Source organism: Pinus tabuliformis, chromosome 7, assembly GCF_031772625.1.
Source record: "Pinus tabuliformis cultivar Carrire ecotype Pingquan chromosome 7, CPIR1, whole genome shotgun sequence".
NCBI classification, from domain to species: Eukaryota; Viridiplantae; Streptophyta; class Pinopsida; order Pinales; family Pinaceae; genus Pinus; species Pinus tabuliformis.
The window spans coordinates 216,407,905-216,429,515 of NC_142293.1; positions in this window are offsets into that span (position 1 = coordinate 216,407,905).

The window sequence follows — 21,611 nt, forward strand, 5'->3', positions numbered from 1 at the left end:
TATTCATAACATGTCAATGGGGGCAACTACAAAGGGTTGGTGTCGATTGGTTGCAATGTGAATATGTTTATTATTCATCATTCCTCAAAAATGATCCATTAAAAGAAGAAGAAAAATGAAACACAAAATCCCCTACAACTACCATGAATGCATATGAATATTTAGCCTAGTTTGTTAGCTTAAGTGGATGAGTGATTTGAGTTTCATGCAAGAGGCCTTGGGGTCAATCCCTTGGGTTGGTTACCTTTGTTGTGTGCCTTACTTAATGTCCCTACCAAGTCAAGCATATTGTGTATTGTCTATGAAATGTGGAGAAGTGCCTAGGGCCTCTTTGCTAAGTTTTCCTTGGAAAAAAAAGTGTCTAGAGCATATAAGAAGCTATAAACTTGCCCCATTGCAAGAATATAAAAAGATAGAGGGGGTCAAGGTTATAGTTTTTTAAGTGGCATAGAACATAGGCATGTTTCTTCTACTTTTTGTAGTGAGACACATGCATTTTCTTTCATTTTTGTATATCATTCCAATGAGAATGTCAATGCAATTTGCATTCTTGCCGTGGATGTGTTATGTGACATTACTAGAAAGTTCAATGCTTGACTTAGTTAACGTGAACTCTTGAAATTTATATATAGTTAGTGATGAAGCCATTTTAACAGAATTTACTTCTTATTACCATACTTTACCTTTGGTTATATTTGGTCCCTTTAAGAACTAATGTAAGTATCAATTAGTGTAAGCCTTGATTAGTGTGTCTATTCATTCCACGTGAATATTCCTAAAATTATGTTTTGCGATCTTACTTGGACCCATAAAGTGCAAGACAAAATAACATGTATATGAAAGTTGTGTTCCTAGAAAATTGCACAAAACCATTTTTGGTATCGTTCATAAAGGACTCCTAATTGAGGATTTCAATTTTACGATGGGTTATTATTAATGTTGCATATCATAAAAAGCTTAACAACAATGTCTATATGTTATTTAAATTTTGCATAGTTTTAAGTTCGTTTATCAATACTTATATTTATCGCTAATTTATATTATTGAAAGTGTTTACATAATCCTTGCAATCTTACAATTATGAAGAAACCAATAATATGCAAACAACCTTTAAAAAGAAATTGACTAATAATATGCAAACAACCTTTAAAAAGAAATATGTTAAGTGTAAAGGAAGAAGCATTGGGAGCTTTGGCGAAACCCTATCTTCCTAAGTGATCTGATTTCAACCAAGTTTGTAGCCATTGGAGGTGGCATCACTCCACCTCCAATCTCTTCCATTGAAGCATTATGTTCATTGATTATTTCTCTAGGAAAATCTTCAAAGATGCCACCCTCTTGCTTTGTTAAAAAGCTTCAGGAGATTCCAAAGGTTTAGCTACCTCCCACTTTTTGTCATAAGGCTATGAAATTGGTTGAACAAGGATTAGTCTAGTAGTTTAAATAATTATGGCCCTCTTTTAGGGCCATGGAAATCTAGATTCAAAAAGACCTAGCAAGTCTTGATCAAGGGCTAGTTAACCCATTTCCTTTTGTGTTCAAGGGTTCAAGCCTTCTTTTTGAGATAAAAGAGGATATTGATCTTATCTTGATCCATATGGGACCTTACTTTTATGGCACCAACGGAATCCATCTTAACATATGAATGTCTGGTTACAATCTTGAAAATGATATTTCATTAATAATCCTAGCTTGGATGCACCTTATGCATCTCTTACATCAATATAAAAATGAGACCATCTTGAGATCTACAGGAAACACCCTTGGTAAATACATTGATTGTGTTAAGCCTAAGAAACAGATGCTTTCTATGCACATGATTTTTTAGAGGTAGATTTAGAGAAGGGTTTTCCTGAGGCAATCCAACTCACATTAGATAGCTAGAGGCACATTCAATTAATGAATTATGATAAAATTCAGCTTAAATGTAGGTCATGTCATGAATATGGTCATTTTGTGAAAAATGCACCAAGAACACCTTAGAAAAACAAGAAACCCAAGAAAAGGATGACCAATGGTGTTGAAATTCTAATGCAAGAGAGAATTTCTAGACATGATAATTACTTGTGAATATTTACATATGTTTTATTTAGCATTTTTCTTTCTTCTATTATGTCATCAAGCAATTACACATTTAATTATAGAGATCATAGTGCTCAAAAAGACAATAGACACCAAAAGTTAGGCCAAAGGCTAGGGCAAAACCCACAAAGGGAAAACCCATGAATCATTTCCTTATAGATCTTTTGTCAAGATGAGAAATCCCAGTCAAACTAACTAGTGCTCCAAGTGTTAAGTCATCCCTCCAAACTTTTCCATGTTTTGTCCACATGATAGTTAACCAATCTACTCCTTTCATGTCCTTTAGATGCCTTGCTTCATAGAGATGGGTAGCTCATATTATACAAAATGATGACCTTCCTATAGTACAATTTTACACAGAGATTGTAGCTTGCATCACAAAGATTGGTAGCATGTATTTTAGATATATGAGTATTCATGTAGCTCGCATCACAGAGATTCACATCATAGAAATATGTGTCTTCATGTAGCTCACATCACAGAGATATGTGTATTCATGTAGCTTGCATCACATAGATATGTATAGTTCACATCACATAGATATGTAGCTGGCATTATAGAGAGTTTGTGCCTCACATTTTCATTAGTCACAGAGTCTCAAACCTTCGCAAAGCAAAGATGTTTAGCCTCATAACTTTGCTTGGATTCCATAGAGAAATTAGCCTCAAAACATGCTCGAACTTGTGTCTCCTCAGATGCTACAAAATTGGTTTCCAAATGATGGAAGATATGTGCCAATATATACTTGTTTCCCTGTCTGAAAAGGTGCCTCTCAAAGCATAGCCAACTTGATGGTTAGGAGGGCCAACTTGACAAATTGGAGAGACTAATGACACTTTAAAAATACAAATTTTCTTCTTTTACAAGGGTCATGAAGAACATGCCCTTTTACATTTTCTTTTGACCAAAACAAAGCATGAAGAACATGCTTGGCAATCAAAATAATAATAATAATGATTTCTTAATTTGTTTTTACATGAGATACACAATGATACAATGACAATTATGAAGACCAAACCTAGTTTCAATTCCAACAAATGGAAGTGGATTAAGAATAAAAAGGCTAATAATCATCAAGCTAATTCTTCCTCTCAACTGAAACAAAGGACCCTATTAGTAGTACCTTCAAATCTTCTATATATGGAAAATATTTAGGTCGACCACGAGAGACCAATCGATCTATAGATCCAACCTAAAGCAATAACAACAACCCAACAAATGGAATCTTAAGGCAAGGACTCTAATCATAACAAAAACATGCATGGATTTCCATCTCAAGGGGAAATGTCCCCAGCATTCAAATGTTAGCTTCTCCCTCTTTCATTAATGAAATATTTTTGAAGAGACAATTATAAAAGAAAATCATGAATTGAACCCCTTTCCAATAAGCAATATTATCATTTTTTTAGGATGAGGAAGAGCTAGCACACTCTCCATAATAGGATCTTTACTCCTTTAGAACTACTCCCCAACATCAAGCCTATCGATATTCGAAAGAATATATTCAAATGAGGGAAATGAAAGAGGAAAATGGTCATAGTAAAATCTCACAAGCTAAAAGGGTGAAAACCCTCCCAAGAAAAGTAAGAAGAGTGAGTAGACAAAGATAAGGAACTAGGTAAGCAAAGCACTCTTAATAATTTGTATGGAACGGGAATTATAAGTGCAGGGAATCAAACGGGATCCCACCTACCAATGGTGAGTCCAACAAGCTAGCAAGTAAATGATTAATATTATTTCCTATAATAGTAGGAGCATAGGCAATAGGAGCAAGGGAAAATCAATGAAGGATCTAATTAAAATTAACAAGCTTGTGGTTTTCCTGCTCTAGGAAACAAAGCTAAGGGATAAGGAATCCCTAGGTATTTGCAATAAACATCAAAAATTATAATGAAGGAAAAGTAGTAAGTGTGAGAGGTGCCTTTGGAAACATTTGCACAATCTATAATAACTCTCTTTTTGTCTAAATTTTAGTTATCATTTTCGACATTTGCTTCTTAAAAACCTCGCCCATCTACAATTTGGTACGATTTCAACATTGTGAATGTCTATATACCTTTGATTTATGGGGAAAAATAGTGTTCAGAGTCTCTTTCCACCTTAAGCGATATTGATTATTGGTAGAGAAGTATTATAGTGGGAAACTTCAACACCACCATCAATCAAAGTGAAAAGAAAGGTGGGAGTATAATAAGAGACCCATTTTGGAAAAGGATAGAAGATCTGGTCTCACTTTGGTATCTTATAAATATTAAACCAAGCCAGGGCAAATATGCATGGAAAAATAAAGTATTTGGTCTAAGCCAAATTGCAGCATGGTTTAATCACATTCTTGTTCAAAGCACCTTCCATGAAATATATGTTTCAATCACCTCCAAAATCATTCCATGGTAAACTTTTGATCATAGGCCTATCTCTCTTCTCATAGAGGATCTTATATATTATTGTCCTAGTCCCTTCAAATACAATCTCCTTTGGTTATAGGAAAGATATACACTAGATGTCATTGTCAGGGATTGGAGTAAATGGATCATAGGCTACTTCATATATGGGAACAAAAACTCCAAGCTACAAAGCAAGCTCTTAAGGAATGGGCTAAGAATTACTTCCCCTCTTTAGATGATAAGCTTCTCAAAGAGAAAAGAAAATATGGATTTGATTCAAGTTTTCCTAGAATGAGAACAATTTGTTCGGGGTCTTTTAAATATAGAAAAATAGGCTTTTCACTTCTATAAAAAATCCCTTCAAATAGAGGAGATCCATTGGCATTTGAAATTCTAGAGCCTTTGGTTGGCTATAGGGGATATAAATACATTATATTTTCATAAGTAAATAGATGCTATACTTTGGAAAAAATAATGCTAAATAAATCAGGTTTGTTAGTGGTGAAACACTATGCTCTTTTGATGAGATCAAGGTAGCAACATTCACCCATGTTTCTAAGTTATATTCTAAAAAGGAAGGATTTGAGCTATAAGAGATAGCAAAACTTTTGTAAAATATTCTAACAAAAATTTCTCAAGATGGGAATGAGAGTTTGACCCAAGAAATTAATTAGGAAATATTGAAAGTAATCTTGGATCTTGCTCTAGACAAAACACCTAGTCCTAATTTCTTCTCTATTCATTTCTATTGGGAACGTTGGCATACCATCAAATTTGGTTTAATCAAGATGCTCCCACATGTTCATAAATATCTTAGAATGGGAGGTATTATGAAAGCAACCTTCTAATCTCTCATTCCATAGGATAACACTTCTTCCTCTTTCATGTAATGCATCTTACAAGATAATGAACAAAATCATTGCCAACGGGATGAAAAAGCTTCTCCCTAGAATTATCTCTAAATCAAGGTAGTTTTATGGAAAAGAGATAGATGATGGATAATATTACCATGTTTCAAGAGGTGATCTATTCAAGCTATACCAAGGGAACAAAGGTGTGATCATTAATACTAGTATATCTAATGCCTTTGATTGAGTTAGAAATTCATTTATCTTTGATTTTCTCCATAAATTTGCCTTCTAGATAATATTATCATGGTTTAGGAGGTGATCTATTCAAGCTAGACCAAAGGGGATAGAGGTATGATCATTAATATCGAAATGGATAACGCCTTTGATTGAGTCGTAAATTCATTTATCTTAGATGTTCTCCATAAGTTTTCCTTCTAGATAATATTATTAGGGTTCAAGAGGTGATCCATTCAAACCAAACTGAAGGGGACAAAGGTATGATATTTACGATTGATACAACTAATGCCTTTGATTGAGTCAAACATTTATTTCTCTTTGATGTTATCATAAATTTTCCTTCTATCTTGTCTTCATTCATTTGATATATTCTTGATTTAGCAATCCTTGGATTTGTCTTTTGGTCATTGGAAGAGCCTCTTATTTTTCAAAGCTAGTAGAGGTATTTAACAAGGATGTCCACTTTCTCCCCTACTTTACATTATCATTGTTGAATCCCTCAGTCAAAAATTAGAATTTTTGAACCTAGTATTGGAAATCCACCCAATAATAATGATCCAAGCTAGATCATCATACAATTTGTCATCTATGTCAGTACTTTCTAAGTTGGAAAAATTAGGAGAATTAGCCTACAGGGCCATTTTAGTAATAGGTTCAAGTTTGGAAAATCCGGGTTGGAAATCATATGAAACCTTTTAGATTCATTTTGAGGCCTTAAATGACATTTGTTGGTTAGAAAGATCCCTCATGCAACTTAATAGTATTCACACACCAAGAGTTTTCCAGCAATGCAAGAATTGTCTCTTTAAAGTTCGCATGTGAAAGTTATGCCTCTAGCAAATTGATTAATGTCATTGACCACCTATTGATGCCTCGAAAATCGCTGCAACAACATCGGGGAAAACCACCCGGTCCGGACCTTAAAGGCAATTCCTTTTCTGTTTGGTGCGGTGGCTCCGACTGGAAATAATGGGACCAGTTTCCCAATAATTGATAAATAGGATGGATAAGTGGTTGATTCTCTAATATATAATGATAATGGATGAATGATTTAATCTAAAAAAGTAAAATTATAAACAATTATCCTATCCCGAGAAATTTCTGCTTTAGTGTAACTTTTGATGATCTTTATCTACAAACAGGGATATAGATGACTCTATTGGTAAACAAAGACATTTATTCATATAATAATTTCTTTGTTCAAGTAGTTGAACAAAGTAATCATGAAAAAATTATTACACTATTCTTCATATATCATTGACATAAATATGATTGAAAGAATAACACTCCTTAGACATTCAATAGTGATAAGTATAAGGACTGTTGTTAAACACATACATATATCAAATGATAGCAAGATTAAATAAATGCTGATTCACATGAAAGAATGAAGCAAGAGCATAGATAATAGTACCATATGTTATTTGGATCACTCCCGATATCAATCGCATTCAAATTCCTTCTTCTAACTAAGAAACACTTCCATAAGAAAGTAATAGTGCATATTTCATCAAAGCTTTCTTCGTTAAAATTCATAATATTGACCCAGTCTTTATAAAAATATATTAGAAGCACAATAGTGTGACTTACTGATTTGAGTTTATACAAAAACTGAGGACCCTTTCTAAAGACAATGAAAGGGTCTATAAATACTATCTAAGCTAACTAATTATGAAATAAAAATGCTATTAGGTGGTATAACTAAATCATGAGAATCTCCTTGAAATAGGCATGTTTGCAGTCCGCAGCATGATTCACTGTTTCGAATAATCTTCCTTTGGCTTGAGCTGGCAGATAGTAAGCATTGGTTGCAATTCTGAAGGGTGACTCAGACAAGAATGCAGTTGGGCTGAGTATGTGGCATCATGGATTTCGGGAATCATGTAACCGATCGCATCAGTTAAACATTTGAGTGCTACCCTTTGACTGTATGGTTTAACTAAGAAAAACCAAAAGGTATCCCAAGTTAAACTTTGGATGCCGACGATTAATCTTCCATTCTTCTCCAACTCTTGATTGCATGTTTGTTCCAATGCTTTGGCTGATGGCAATTTATCTAGAGTGCACTGTGAAATCAAGTTATATAGATAAAGAGTATCATTGATTAACTCAATTAAATTATTGGTTGATAATCTGCATCTTCAGGTTTCTCTTTCTGCTTTCATCAATTATGACTGCCATTCTAGGAAAATGATTTCTTTGTGTGACTCTAGAATTTTACGCAGATTTGCGGCTTGCCCTTCACTGGTTTCTTGTCAAGCAAGAAAGTTGGTTAAAGTCTCATCGGCCTGTTCCAAATCCTGCCTGGCATCAACTGATTTGTCAATTATTGATGAAGTAATCTCACAGAGGGGCTCAACCAGGGAAATATTATGACATAGAAATTTTAGTTGTTTAATTAATGCTTTATTGATCTGGAGAGGTTCGAACCTGAAGTCTGCTGGTTGAAAAAGACTCTTGAACTTTTCTACTTGGTGTGATAATTGAGCGATTTTCTCATCTTTTGTCTTACTCATATGTTCATTCATTGTCTTCAACTTGGCTAATGCTTTGGATAATTCTTTTTGTTTCTGTACTGCGCTTAGGTCTATCATCTGCTTCTCCTTGAGCAATTGCTCATTTAATTGGTTGTTTATCTGCTGCTGTGTTGATAGTTGTTGTTCTAACTGTTCTATTTTTTGCTATCTTTCGGATACCTATGATTGTAATGAAACAATTGTTTGGTCTTTTTTCTTAAGTAGATTGCTTACTTCCAATGCTTTATCCATAGTAGCTGCCGAATAGGCTCCGGCATACTGAGAAAGTTTTGTGAGGTCATCGGAATGATTAAATTCTTCTTTCCATACCACATTAGCTATCTCTGTTTGTGCTGGTAAAACGGAAGATTGATCGAGTCTTCTCCTTTTCCTTTGTCTTTTCACTATAGCCCTATGTTTAGGACTGTAAAAGACATCTAATGGTGGTATGTTTTCTATCTGCAAAACGATTTGATCAGATGGATCCTTAGGAATTATTTCTACATCTTTTCTAGTGGGTAGGCCGCTGGTCCCTTCAATTGGAACCATAGTTGTCGCTGTCTCTTGACCCACTGTTACTTGAGGTGTGTTGAAACCTTGTGAACTTTCAGGATTTCTTATAATGGAGTCAAATTGTTGCCATTCTTTAAGGAGTTTGGGATCAATTTGAGTATCTATATCGATATGTTCACTTTCATGTTCCTTTTCTTTCTCCTGTTCTGGCTCTTTTCCTTTCTCGGGAATCTTCTCCATAGCAGGAGGTTTGTCAACAATTTGTTGTTCAGGCTCGCTTGACTGGGTTGTTGGGGTAGTAGCTAATAAGTCCAGAGGCAGAGTTTGCAACCTCTGTTCTCTAAGCCTATTGAATTCTACCAACCCTTCATCTTTATATCTCATTTTGGCCAATGTTTTTACCTGAAATAATGATTCTGCTGAAGAAAACAGGTCATCAAATTCATCTTTTTCATGATCAAACTTTGTGAGTTTGGCTTGTTCAAGAACATTATAGGCAACTTTCCTTGGATCGTATTGCCTGTTAGGAATGGTTGCAAGATTGAGCATGTTTATTTTTCCTGCCTCCTTTTCTGCATGTTTATAATCATGTAGAGTGTAAACACCACATCTCAAAGGAAATGTAGGCCACGCCTGTTTTTTAGAATTCCTAAGAGTTTTGGATGTTCCTGTTGTTGTTATCTGGTAGGGAAATTCTTGAGCTAACAACGTATCAGGTACATACAGAGGAAGGACATGGGGTCTTGCAAGGCTACCATAAACCCTTATATATGTGAACTTGTCCTCCCCGAACCAATTTCCTTTAGCAGTCAAGTCAATCCTTGCTTCCTCGGAAATCCTTGGGGCATGCTTATCAAAAATGGCATAATAGATGGGCAACATGAAACCATTACAGATTTGGTATAAGTGGTCTTTATAGTGCACCTTCCATAACATCTGATGATAAATGTGGATTGGCTTAGGGTCTTGGGAAGTCCATCTCCACCCGAGTACTGGGTATTCTGAATTAAAGCAAAGAATATCCATAATATAAGCATTGTAATAAAAAGGGGGAATGGTCCTGGTGGTTTTGCGTGAATTTGATCTAAATTCAAGAATTGCAGTGGCTAATTTATCGGGCAATATGTTTGCCCAATCCATCACATAACTATTGACCGCTGCTTCCATTAAAGGAACAATTTCAATAGTGAATTTTGCAGAGTCATGCATTCCCCACATTCTACACATCATTGCCCCAACATAACAGTAAGGAGATGACAATGATTCCACAGAGTACTTACCCGATGATTCATGTTTGTGCTTTGCGGGATTCTGTCTCCACTGCTTAATTGGGGCCGATTCAGTCTCGTTCTCCTCTGCAAAATTTTCAAGGAAGGCTTTGTTGTATTTCTTTTCAGGTTCGGGTAAGTGATACATCTTCCTTAAGTCATCAGGCTAAAATGAGCCAAAAATCCTTCCATCAACTATGCAAAATGTTCTATTTGAAATTGGAATTTCTTCTACCACCCATCTCACTACATCAGTGTATGGAAGAATTTTCTCACGTGCTGCTATCCTGTGCAAATATGAATCGACTAAATCTTTAAGGGAAGCTTCCGATTTATTAGTTGAGTCTGCAGTAGCTTCTTCCGATACTTCCTCAGGCTCCTCTGCTTCAATTAAATTGTAGATGCTTTGCCAACTAGTATTTCCAAGGCTGAGACACGTAGTGTCTGAGATTAAACCTTTTTTACTTGGTCCTGGATCATTGGTTCGCTGCACTATTGTTGTAGGAGCTGCTGCTGCTACGAATTTCTTGGATTTCTTTCCCATTTGTTTCAAATTCGTTATTTCGGCGGAGTTCTGCACAAGGAATGAAACCAACGTGATACAGAGAATAGCTAGTATGAACCAATATGAAAGAATTATGTCGATTAGCAGATAATAAAGGATTATAGTGAAACTGCCGCAGATACAATCTAAAGGAAAATCTCGCCATAACTGCTTCATTAATTAGCCGTTTAACCTGTCAATCATGGTAAAGGAGTTTTTAAATACCCATTATATCGTTTATATGATGAATGATCCATTCAAGCGTGGCTTAGATTCTTTGGCTGATAGTCACAAGTAAATCGGACTCAGCGATTGGTAATGTGAATAGAAAGGCTTCAATATTTATCCAAAATATCTTTCGATTGCTGAAAGATGATACAACGCATGCAAGTCTTTTAATTACGTTTTCAAAACACGCGCCTTGATTTAACGCATCACAATTGGAGATGGATTCGGGTCTTATTACTTATGCTATTGTAACTTCACCGATTGCCGATTGCGATATGCCTTATCGCATCAGAGGATTTGAATGTGCCATTAAACATGCGTTGGGTTGCTACTGCCGATTGCCGATAGCGATATCGCATCAGGGAAATGAGGGAGGTTCTTTCATTATACTTGTGATTTGCCTTTCCCGATATCCGATAGTTATTTTCTTTTCGGATCGGAGTAAGTCAATGGGTGTTTATCTATGTTTTCCTTATTATTGCGATATGCGATCTTGCGATCGCTTTATCGCAATAACAAAGAACTTTATATTTATTTACAAGACTGACTTTATTTCTATTTAAAAGGTTTATTTTAAAATATATCATTTTCATTGAACCTTTTGATGGGGTTTTTCTAATGATGGGTTAATACCAATTTATTCACACATCTAAGTTTAGAAGGGACCCATTTCATATTATGATTTTTTAAAGTAAAATTTTATGAAATGGGGGGTTGTTGTACAACACAACAATTGGCGATTCACTGGGAGAAACAGTTATCTCTGAGAAATTAATTAAAATACTTAAACTTTCTTAATCTGGAAATCTCATCTAATAGAAGAATTCTAATATAACTAGGTAATCATAAATCCTGAATATAATAATAACTATTTCTGCTATTTTCTTCTCTTGTTAAAATTAAATACATTCTAAGTTTTAAATTAGCCTTAATTGGTTGATAATGATAAAATAAAAGACTTTTCCAACTTAGCTTTATAATGACTCCTTTGTCATAGGTAGAGCCTCTGCTGCCAGCAAATGTCTATAGTCTCGACAGGGATACCTTTTAACCATTTGATCATTCATTATTCCATCCATTTCAGAGTATAATAAAAAAGAATGAATTCAAAAATATGTCTCCATATTTTGTATTACTTTTCCTTTTTCCTTATTTTGTAAGATAAAAAGCCATTGTCCTGGTTTGGTGGCCAACTGTTTAGACAATGCCATTCACTGGTTGTAATTTAACTGAACAAGCTGGCTCGTGATGAGACCCCTTGTCTTATAATTATAAGCCATTACCCTGTTTTGGTATGCAGTATTGGTAATGTCAGTCGAACTATTCCCCTTATGATCATGGTAAGCAGGCTTGTAATAAGACCTCTTATCTTTTATATCATACATATTTTAGAATTACACTCTGAGTAATTATAAACTTTGATGAATGGGATGAACAATTTTCTCCTTAAGAGAACATGGATGATAGGGTAAGAGTTGAAGATGCTAATATTGAATCAGTTTCTATTTTGTATTGATAACCATTTTCAGGCTGCTTGAAAACATTAAAATGATTTACAGTACTTCTAAATCTTGAGAAGATTTCACAAAAATAAAATGGGGTTTTCAGAATCTAAATATACCTAATTCCATAGAATTTTTCCTTTCGTTTGAGGCTTCCATTTTTCAAAAGTAAATACCAAAACTATTTCTTTTGAGTAACTTTTCAATATAGTAAAAACCAATGGGAGGCTTCATACAACTTTATTTTCCTAAGATTCTAAAAAATAAACTATGTACACAAATTTGCTGAAAATTGAATATTTACAAGGGAGAAGGGGTTACCTCCTTAATTGAAGAATTTTTTCAGGATAAGGCCATTAACAGGAAGAGAATCTCTTTCCTGATAGATCTTGCAATATGAATGTGGAAGGGCCTATCTTTTCGCTGATTTGGAATGGTCCAAGCCATATATTCTGGAACTTAGTGTGTTTCCCTTTATCTTCATGGGCTTTGTCCCATTTCAAAACTAGATCACCGGCTTGTAATTGTTTTGAACTAGTCGAAGTTGTATCGAATTATGACTTGATAATTTGCTGATGTTTTGCATGTATGATTCTGGCTTTTTCCCTTTCTTCTTCTAATTTCAAGATTTGATCATGTCTTAGTTGAATAGAAGATGAGGGACTTTCTTCAATAAATTGCACTAAAGCTAGGGATGGAAGTAGTAAATTTGCTGGTATGATAGCTTCCTTTCCATATACTAGATTAAATGGAGAAGTGCCTATGGAGGCCTTTTGTGTTATTTTGTCAGCCCATAGTGAAAATATCAAAGATTTATGCCAGTTTTTATGATTCTGCTTAATAATCCTCTTAATAATTTTGATCAGATTTTTATTGGTGGATTCTGCTAAACCATTACCCTGAGGGTAGTAATTTGCAGAATACTTCAATTTAAATCCCCTTTTAATAGCAAACTCAAATATAGAATTTCCAGAGAAATAGGATGCATTATAAAAAACAAGAGCATTTGGGACACCAAACCTGGTAATAATGAATTGATCTATGAATTCCATGATTGCCTCAGAGTTTGTTGTCTTCAAAGGAATTGCTTCAACCCACTTAGTGAAGTAATCAGTGGCGGTAAGGATATACTTATGCTGTTTGGATGAATGTGGAGTGATTTCCCCAATGATGTCCAATCCCCATTGCTCAAAAGGTTGTTCAATGTTCACTGGTTGCAAAGGGGAAGCTGGCTTTCTTTGTCTTCCACTATCTCTGAACAGGGTGGGCCAATAATATCCAGCATGGATGATTTTGTGAGCTGTTGTATCAGCTCCAAAATGTCCTCCTGCTGGTCCGTCATGCAGCTCCTGCAAAACCTTTTGTGCTTCAGGTTTTTCTAAACATCTTAGTAAAATTGAATCATAATTTCTCCTAAACAATACATCATTCACAATTATGAAGTTTTCTTTCAATATAATGGCACGTTTGTTTTTATAAGAAAGATTAGAAGGAGCGTATCCATTTTTTAAATAGAAAATCAGATCTGCATATTGCGATTTAGGATCTGTGATACTTATCTGATTGATTTCTTTAGTATCTTCTATACCTTCATGTTCTTGAATATTGGATGCTCTTGCTAACAACCTGCAAAAACCTTGGCCTTTGACAATCTTTGCTAGCTTGATTTCTAAGTCATATTCTTGTAATGTTGTGACCCAATTTGCTCTCTTTTCTCCTAATTCCTTTTGAACTAGTAATTGTCTTATTGCTGAAAAAGGAACTATAACTTTTGTGTGAGCTTTTAAGAGAAAGGGTTTGTAGTGTTTAATGGCTTTGTACACAGCAAAGGCTTGTTTTTCAACTTTCGAGTAATTAAGTTCAGCACCTTGAAGATTTGAGCTGTAAAATGAGATTGGTGCTTCCAAGTTTTGATCATTAATCTGAGTTAGCACTGCTGCATAAGACGAAGCAGATGCGAGGGTATATAGCATGAAATGACTTGAAAAATTGGGAGTGCTTAAAGCAGGGGCATTAATGATTGATTGTTTGATAGAATCAAATGCCTCTTTCTCTGTAGGTCCCCATTTAAACACCGAATTTTTCTTGATCATTGTTTGCAATGGTAAAATAATCTGGGAAAAATCTGGAACAAATCTTTTAACAAAGTTAATTTGACCCAAAAATGACTGCATGGATTTTTTATTACGAGGGAATGGAATATTAGAAATCTCTTTAATTTTGTCTGGATCAATATAAATAACATCCTTTGAAACAATGAAGCCCAGAAGCTTTCCTTGATTAAGAGCAAAAAACGATTTCTTTGGATTAAGCAAAATACCATACTTTCTGCAGCGTTCAAAGATTTGTTTCAAATCATGTAAATGATTAGATCTTTTCTTGGAAAATACAATAATATCATCTAAATAGACAACTACTGATTTATTGATCAATCCTTTGAATGCTATGTCCATTGCTCTCTGGAATGTAGCTCCAACATTGATAAGTCCAAAAGGCATTTTTTGGTAAGCATAAGTTCCCCACTTAGTTCTGAAGGTAGTTTTAAGCCTGTCATCAGGATGGACCAAAATTTGGTTATATCCTGAAAAACCATCTAAAAAGGACATTAACTCAGAACCAGCTACCGAATGGAGTGTCTGCTCCATGGTAGGTAAAGGGAAGTTATCCTTTTGGCTTGCCTTGTTAAGATTTCTGAAATCGATACAAATCCTAATGTTGCCATTTTTATTTCTTACTGGCACCATATTGGACACCCAGTTTGAATGTCTGACAGGAAAAATTATCTTAGCCTTCAAGAGTTTATTTAGTTCAGCCTTTATTTGACTCTCTAGGTTAGGATGAATCTTCCTTAACTTTTGTTGCACTGGCTTTTGTTCGGAAAGCATTGGAATAGTATGTTGAATGATCGATGCATCGTATGTTTTCAAATCATCATATTTCCAAGCGAAGACATATTTATTTTTCCGCAACAATCTAATGAATGTTGTTCTTTCTTCTAAAGAAAGTCCTAATCCCAAATTGATGTTTTGAGGGTTTTCCTCAGTACCTAGGTTTATCAATTCAAATCTTAAAGTGGAACTCTGGAGCTTTGAATTGGTCACTTGTTTAAACTTGTCTTTAATATCATAAAGATCTTCAAGCTTGACCACTGGTTTAGGTATTGAGTTTTCTTCTTGCTTTTCCTTCATTTGAAGGTCATGATCACTTTCATCAATGATTTGATCATCGTAGGACTTGTCAGAAGTCAAGAAATTTAAAATGTCTTCATCATGATTGAACACTCGCCAATTGGTGACATTATCAGGAATTGATGGTCTAAAAATTAATTCTACTGAAAATCTGTCTGGGCTATAATCTTCAAATGGAAGGAGTTTGGAAGCAACATTAGCTAGTAGGTCTGCTACTGCATTCTGGGACCTAGGGATGGGAGAAATATTGAATGTTAAAAATTGAGATATGAGTTCCTGCACCAAAGACTGATAGTGTTTGAGATGACTAGAAAGGCAATGAATTGTATTTCTAACTTGTTTTATAATGATTTTGGAATCACCGAACACTTTCAAATATTGAACTTTAAGGCCAATTTCTTTGTATAGTCCTTGAACTAAGGCCTCATATTCAGTTGTATTATTTGTGCATTCAAATTCCAATCTGCATGATAACATGGTCTTTTCTCCCTCGGGACTAACTAAAATACATCCTGCTCCTGCACCTTCACTAGATTTAGACCCATCAAAGTATAGTGACCAAAATAAAGAATTATCAACAATTTTATTTACAGTTTCTTCAGTAATATTAACACATCTTGATCTATCTGTTTGTGAAAAAATTTCGATTTGAGATGTGAAATTATTAACTGAGAAAGGAGATGGTTGGGCAGTGAAATTGCCAAAGAATGATTCAGATGAGTAATTCCCCAAAATATTGTTATTGAATGCTATTGGTTGATTTTCTTGTTCAAATTCAGTAACAATATGGGTCATGTGTTTCTCCTGATCGATCTTGATCTGATTTGGCTTTCCTTTATAAGGTAGCCACATATGGGACCAATCGGTGGAAATATAACCATGGAGTTTCTCAGACCAGTCTCTACTCAAAATCAAACCATAGAATTCAGGTATATCAGCGATTAAAATATCAATTCTCTGAACCACTCTTGGATCAGCTGATAACCTGATAGTCACTGAGTTGATTTCCCCTAAAACTTGGACCTTAGTTTTATCCAGCTATACAATATGAATTGCAGACTTTTGGGGTTCAATATTCAGTTTTGAACAAACTGAAGCTGGCATTATATTAGAGGAATCCCCTGAGTCAATCAAACAGTTGTGTAGATTTCTATTATAGATCTCATAGGTTAAGAGGAAAGGAGGAGTATGAGAATTTGATCTATCCCCAATTAAAACAACATCAGTAGCTTCTACTCTACCAGGAGGTGGTTGACCTGAGTCATTAGCAGCTTTGGACAATACAGCATTAGGAAGAGGAGAAGAAGGTACAACATTTAACTCCTTAAGAAGTAATTTCTGTTGATGTTTGAGTTTACTAAGCTCAAACATAGTAATATTTGCCTTTGTCTTCTTCATGTCTTCGATAATATTGTAGTCCATAGAATCTGTAACTACTAATGTCTTAGATGTTGAAGGTAGATTTGAAGATGATGGTTGATTTTGGGATGGTATTGCTGCAGCTTTCTTTGTGGGAACCTTTTCTTTGGTAGTAGTGGTACCTGCATTTCTTTTCTTCGAAGTTGCCTGAACAGGTTCAGGAGTACCCTTACTCCTGGTAGTCACAGGGAAAGCTTCTTGTTCATTTTCTGTATCGGAGTTAGGTAAAATAAAGTCCCACATCCCATGGCATTCAACAGTCTCCTCTTCTTCGGGTTCCTCGGATGACAAGACTGTTTCATCCTCTTCTTCCTCTTCAGGATCTGAGTCTGCATTGGATATAGCATTTGGTGGTTTTGATTCAGGTTTCTTAAAATTTCTAAATGGCCTTTTTGTTGAAGTCTCAGCTACTTGCTTCTTGATTTCTACCATTTCATTTGACATAGTCTTGAGAACTTTTTGTAGACCCTCCATATCATATGGATCTTTAGGGGTTTTCTTCTTTGAATCATCCTTAAAAGAAACTTTTTTGGATTTTCTATCTTCAAGAGCAGCTTTCTTTTCTAAAGCAATAATGCATTTCTCTACAACAAGCGCTTCTTTCATGTTTTCAGCTAAAGTTGGTTTTGCAACTCTATCTACAAAAATAGCTATATTTGAAGGTAGGGTTGTTATATACCATTCGCTTCTGATTTGCTCACTTGGTTTAGAGGCGGTTGGAATCTTATTCAAGAGTTTATTAAATCGTGAGTTGAACTCCTTTATAGGTTCTTTAGATTCTATCCTAAGATTCGAGATATCATTAATAACATTGCTAAAGATCTGTCATCGCCATACTTAGTCAGAAACTGTTCTTGGAAAATGTTCCAACTAGTAATGGATCCATAGGGCAGGGAAAAATACCAAGACCCAGCTGATCCTTGTAAGGTATAAGGGAAAAGCCTAACAACAACATCTTCCTTTGTCACTCCTTTTAAATTAACTGATAACATGAAATTGTTAATATGTTCGTCGGCTTGTATTCCTGCATCTAGATTAAATTTTGGCAACCATTTTTCAGGTGTGCTGGTAATGGATGTAATGGTGCAGGCATAGTGACCGCACCAGGATTGTTCCATGGATTTTGAGCCATTGTAAAATTAATAGTAGATGATATTGCCGATGAAATTCCAGATGTTTGGGAAGGAGTTGATATTGAGGTTTGAGGTGGTGAAGTTCCTGATCCCTGTTGAACAACAATGTGTAATGGAGGAGTGGATGGTTGACTTCGCACTGGAGAAGATGAAATGGAGGATGATGATGAGAAAGTCTCACTGTCAGATCCTTCAATAGTCTTTTTTTCCCTTTTCCTTTTGGGTAAAGGCAACTCAGTAGGTTCAATACCAAGCTTTCCGCTTTGAAGTTTGGTGAGAGGGTGAGGTGGATTGAATTGCGAAGTTTCACTGCCTTGAGATACCTCAGATTTCTGTGGTGATATTGAAAAGCCTTGAAGTTTATGGATGAGAGACTGAACTTTAGGGGACTTATGACTTAATCGTTCTGAAGTATGGTGGGTTTGAGCAGTGGTAGTTGACTCCTCTTCTTCTCGTTTGAATATTGGTGTCCCAACATGCAAACGGGAGGTCCGAGGTGAGGTGGAGGGAGATTTTCTCTCAGAATGGGTGATAGGTTTGGGTTGGCTTGCCATTCACAGTTCAGGCCCTCCTTCTAGCACAAAAAATGTTGATGCCTCGAAAATCTCTGCAATAACATTGGGGAAAACCACCCGGTCCGGACCTTAAAGGTAGCTCCTTTTCTGTTTGGTGTGGTGGCTCTGACTGGAAATAATGGGACCAGTTTCCCAATAATTGATAAATAGGATGGATAAGTGGTTGATTCTCTACTATATAATGATAATGGATGAATGATTTAATCTAAGAAAGTAAACTTATAAACAACTATCCTATCCCAAGAAATTTCTGCTTTAGTGTAACTTTTGATGATCTTTATCTACAAACAGGCATATAGATGACTCTATTGGTAAACAAAGACATTTATTCATATGATAATTTCTTTGTTCAAGTAGTTGAACAAAGTAATCATGAAAACATTATTAAACTATTTTTCATATATCATTGACATAAATATGATTGAAAGAATAACACTCCTTAGACATTAGAAGAGGAAGTTTGATGGTCCACGCTAGTCAAACTTTGGATATGTAGTTGCAGCTTCAGTTTCAGCGACTTCCTTCAAACTAGGGTAGTCGATATCTCACAAACTGACCGTCGGATCGACTTGATTCCACAACCAAAAGTTGCAACCTTCAGAGGAGGTTCAGATGAACCTACAACACAGTTTAGAAGAGGAGGATTGATGGTCCACGCTGGTCAAACTTTGGATCTACAGTTGCAGCTTCAGTTTCAGCACCTTCCTTCCACATGTGTGAGAGAGAGACTCTTTTCTACACAATAGAGAAGCCCCTCTTTTCTACACAGGAGAGAGAGCGAGATGTGATGAGATGAGTGAGTGAAAACGAGGAAAAGTCCTCCTGTATTTATACACAACGTTGATTCTTGAATAGATGCGACTGTTGGGCTTCTGAGCCTACATGAGTTGTAGGTCGGCTTGATAATAATTCCATAATAAAAATAAATTCATATCCCCATAAATACTTATGAGAATCGGATGATATTTAGATCAATCCTACACCTCTCGATGAGAGGATTCTAATAAAAATATTATTAGCCATGAATAAGATGACCTACATGAAGTTTGGCCCTAGTTTCCAATTTAACATTTTTTTTTCAACATATAAAATGACAGTTAAAAAAATCTCAAATCGTAAATTTGACGTTCAGGTATCTAGGTTACTCGTCATAAATTTTAGGGGGGAATGAGGGAGTACAGGGTCAGTCAACCTCACCCTAGCTGCTCAGCCTAAGATTATTCCATATCTGATCTAGATCATTGAATACTGGCAAAAGAAAGGATGACTTTGGTGTAAATGTTAAATAATTTCTTTTGTAAAACTAAATAAAGGTTGGTAATTCAATTTTAAGGGCTGAAGGCATAGATTTCTTATTTTCTAGGGCGATACATATTTTCTTAGCAGAGGAAGAACCACCAAAGCAGAGGACTATTTTGCCCCCGTTTTTTGATTTGCAGACTCAATCTTCTCCTCTGATCTTCGAAAACAATAGAGATGGGTTTTTTATGTTGTTTTTGTTGTTCATATGGTTAATTTTACTTTTGAATCTTTGCGAAGTCTGGGTATGAATTTAATATGCAACCCTTTGAAATGTGTGGATTAAGATTTAATTTAAAGGTTAGCAAAGTGCAGATTTAAATTAATTTTATAATTTGGCGAATTTTGGATTTAAATTTAATTTAAAGTTTCATACACTGAATTTTGTTTCATGTTTGCCTGTCGTGACATTTAAGTAAGAACACTTGCATTTAAATATAGATTTTCATTGTATCTTTGAGTCTTTTTGGCAATGTGTTTGAATTGAAACATTTGTTGTTTTTTAGTTTTCAAATGATACACTACACAAACTTTCTACCTTTAAATGTGTTTACATTGGTTACTTTCATGTCTTTAGAGATATGCAATGGGCTTCATGTGGGAGTTATTTATGGGAGAAACTTGATTTCATGAGTTGGATGATATGCATTGTCTTTGGTTTGAAGCTTGCATTTCTGCATAAATTGATTTCCACTGTAGTCTAAGATTTTGATTCGTGTTGTTTTCCAATCAAAATTGTGACTTCGTTATAGGAGAATCTTTAACACTGTCCCTTCGGCCCATCCCATTATTGTGTCATCTCAACATAGTGAAGAAGAAATAGAAATTAAGTGCGCCCTTGCCACTGAGATCCGGTCAATGATATTGACTCACCATCCTATTTGTGGTATAAGGAGATTTTGACTCATTATCCTATTTGTGGTATAAGGAGATTTAGAGTTGAACGTTAATTAATTACTATAACTTTCGGAGTTTTTTTATTGGTCTGAATTTGTACAAATAATTTTGTTTCATATTTTCTAATTTTATTGCAAAATTTTAAAATATTTATAGCTTAAAATTTAATTTTAAACATATAAATTAATTTGTCCTTTTTTTTTTAACTTAAATATTTAAATTATGCTAAGTTCATGGTCAAATTTATAATTTGATTTTTTAAATATAATTTCATTAAATTTGAAAAGGAAACTGTAAAAACTTAAAACATTGTTTTTCATTTCACATGGATCGTTGTATTGATGACAAGAAAAAAATTCTAATTATTGAGAGTGGTATGTATAGAGTAGTTTTTTTTGTTTGTGAAATATATGGTTATAGTTTTTTTTGTTTTTAATTATACTATTTCATGCGGTATTTAAGTTGAAATTTTTGTATGATTTTTTTATAGTTAACCATGATTGTATAATTTTTTATTTTAATATTTCTTATTAAAATAATATTTTCCTTTATTTAAATTTTAAATAGTTTTTTGGGTTAAAATATTGTATATTACTTTATGAAATTAGTAATATATCATATACTAACTAATGTTTAGAGGGAGGAAGAAAATCTCAACCTCTAAAGTAGTATGCCATTGTTATAAACTAACAACATTGGACTCCTTGTCTAAGGATGGGGGGTTTTATAAACTACACTGGACTCCTTGTCTAGGATGGGGGGTTTTATAAACTCTCTTGTATGGCCTTCTGCTCTCATAACAATACAATTCACAATTCAGAGTTGGTTTCATCTATTAACTTTTAGTGTTGTTGAAAAGAAAGGATTAGACTCTAGACACAACACACATTCCAACTTCCCAAGTCCAACAAATGCTTTAGTACATAAACTTAGCATTCTCTTCTTTCTTTACTCCTCACATATTGAAGTTATTTT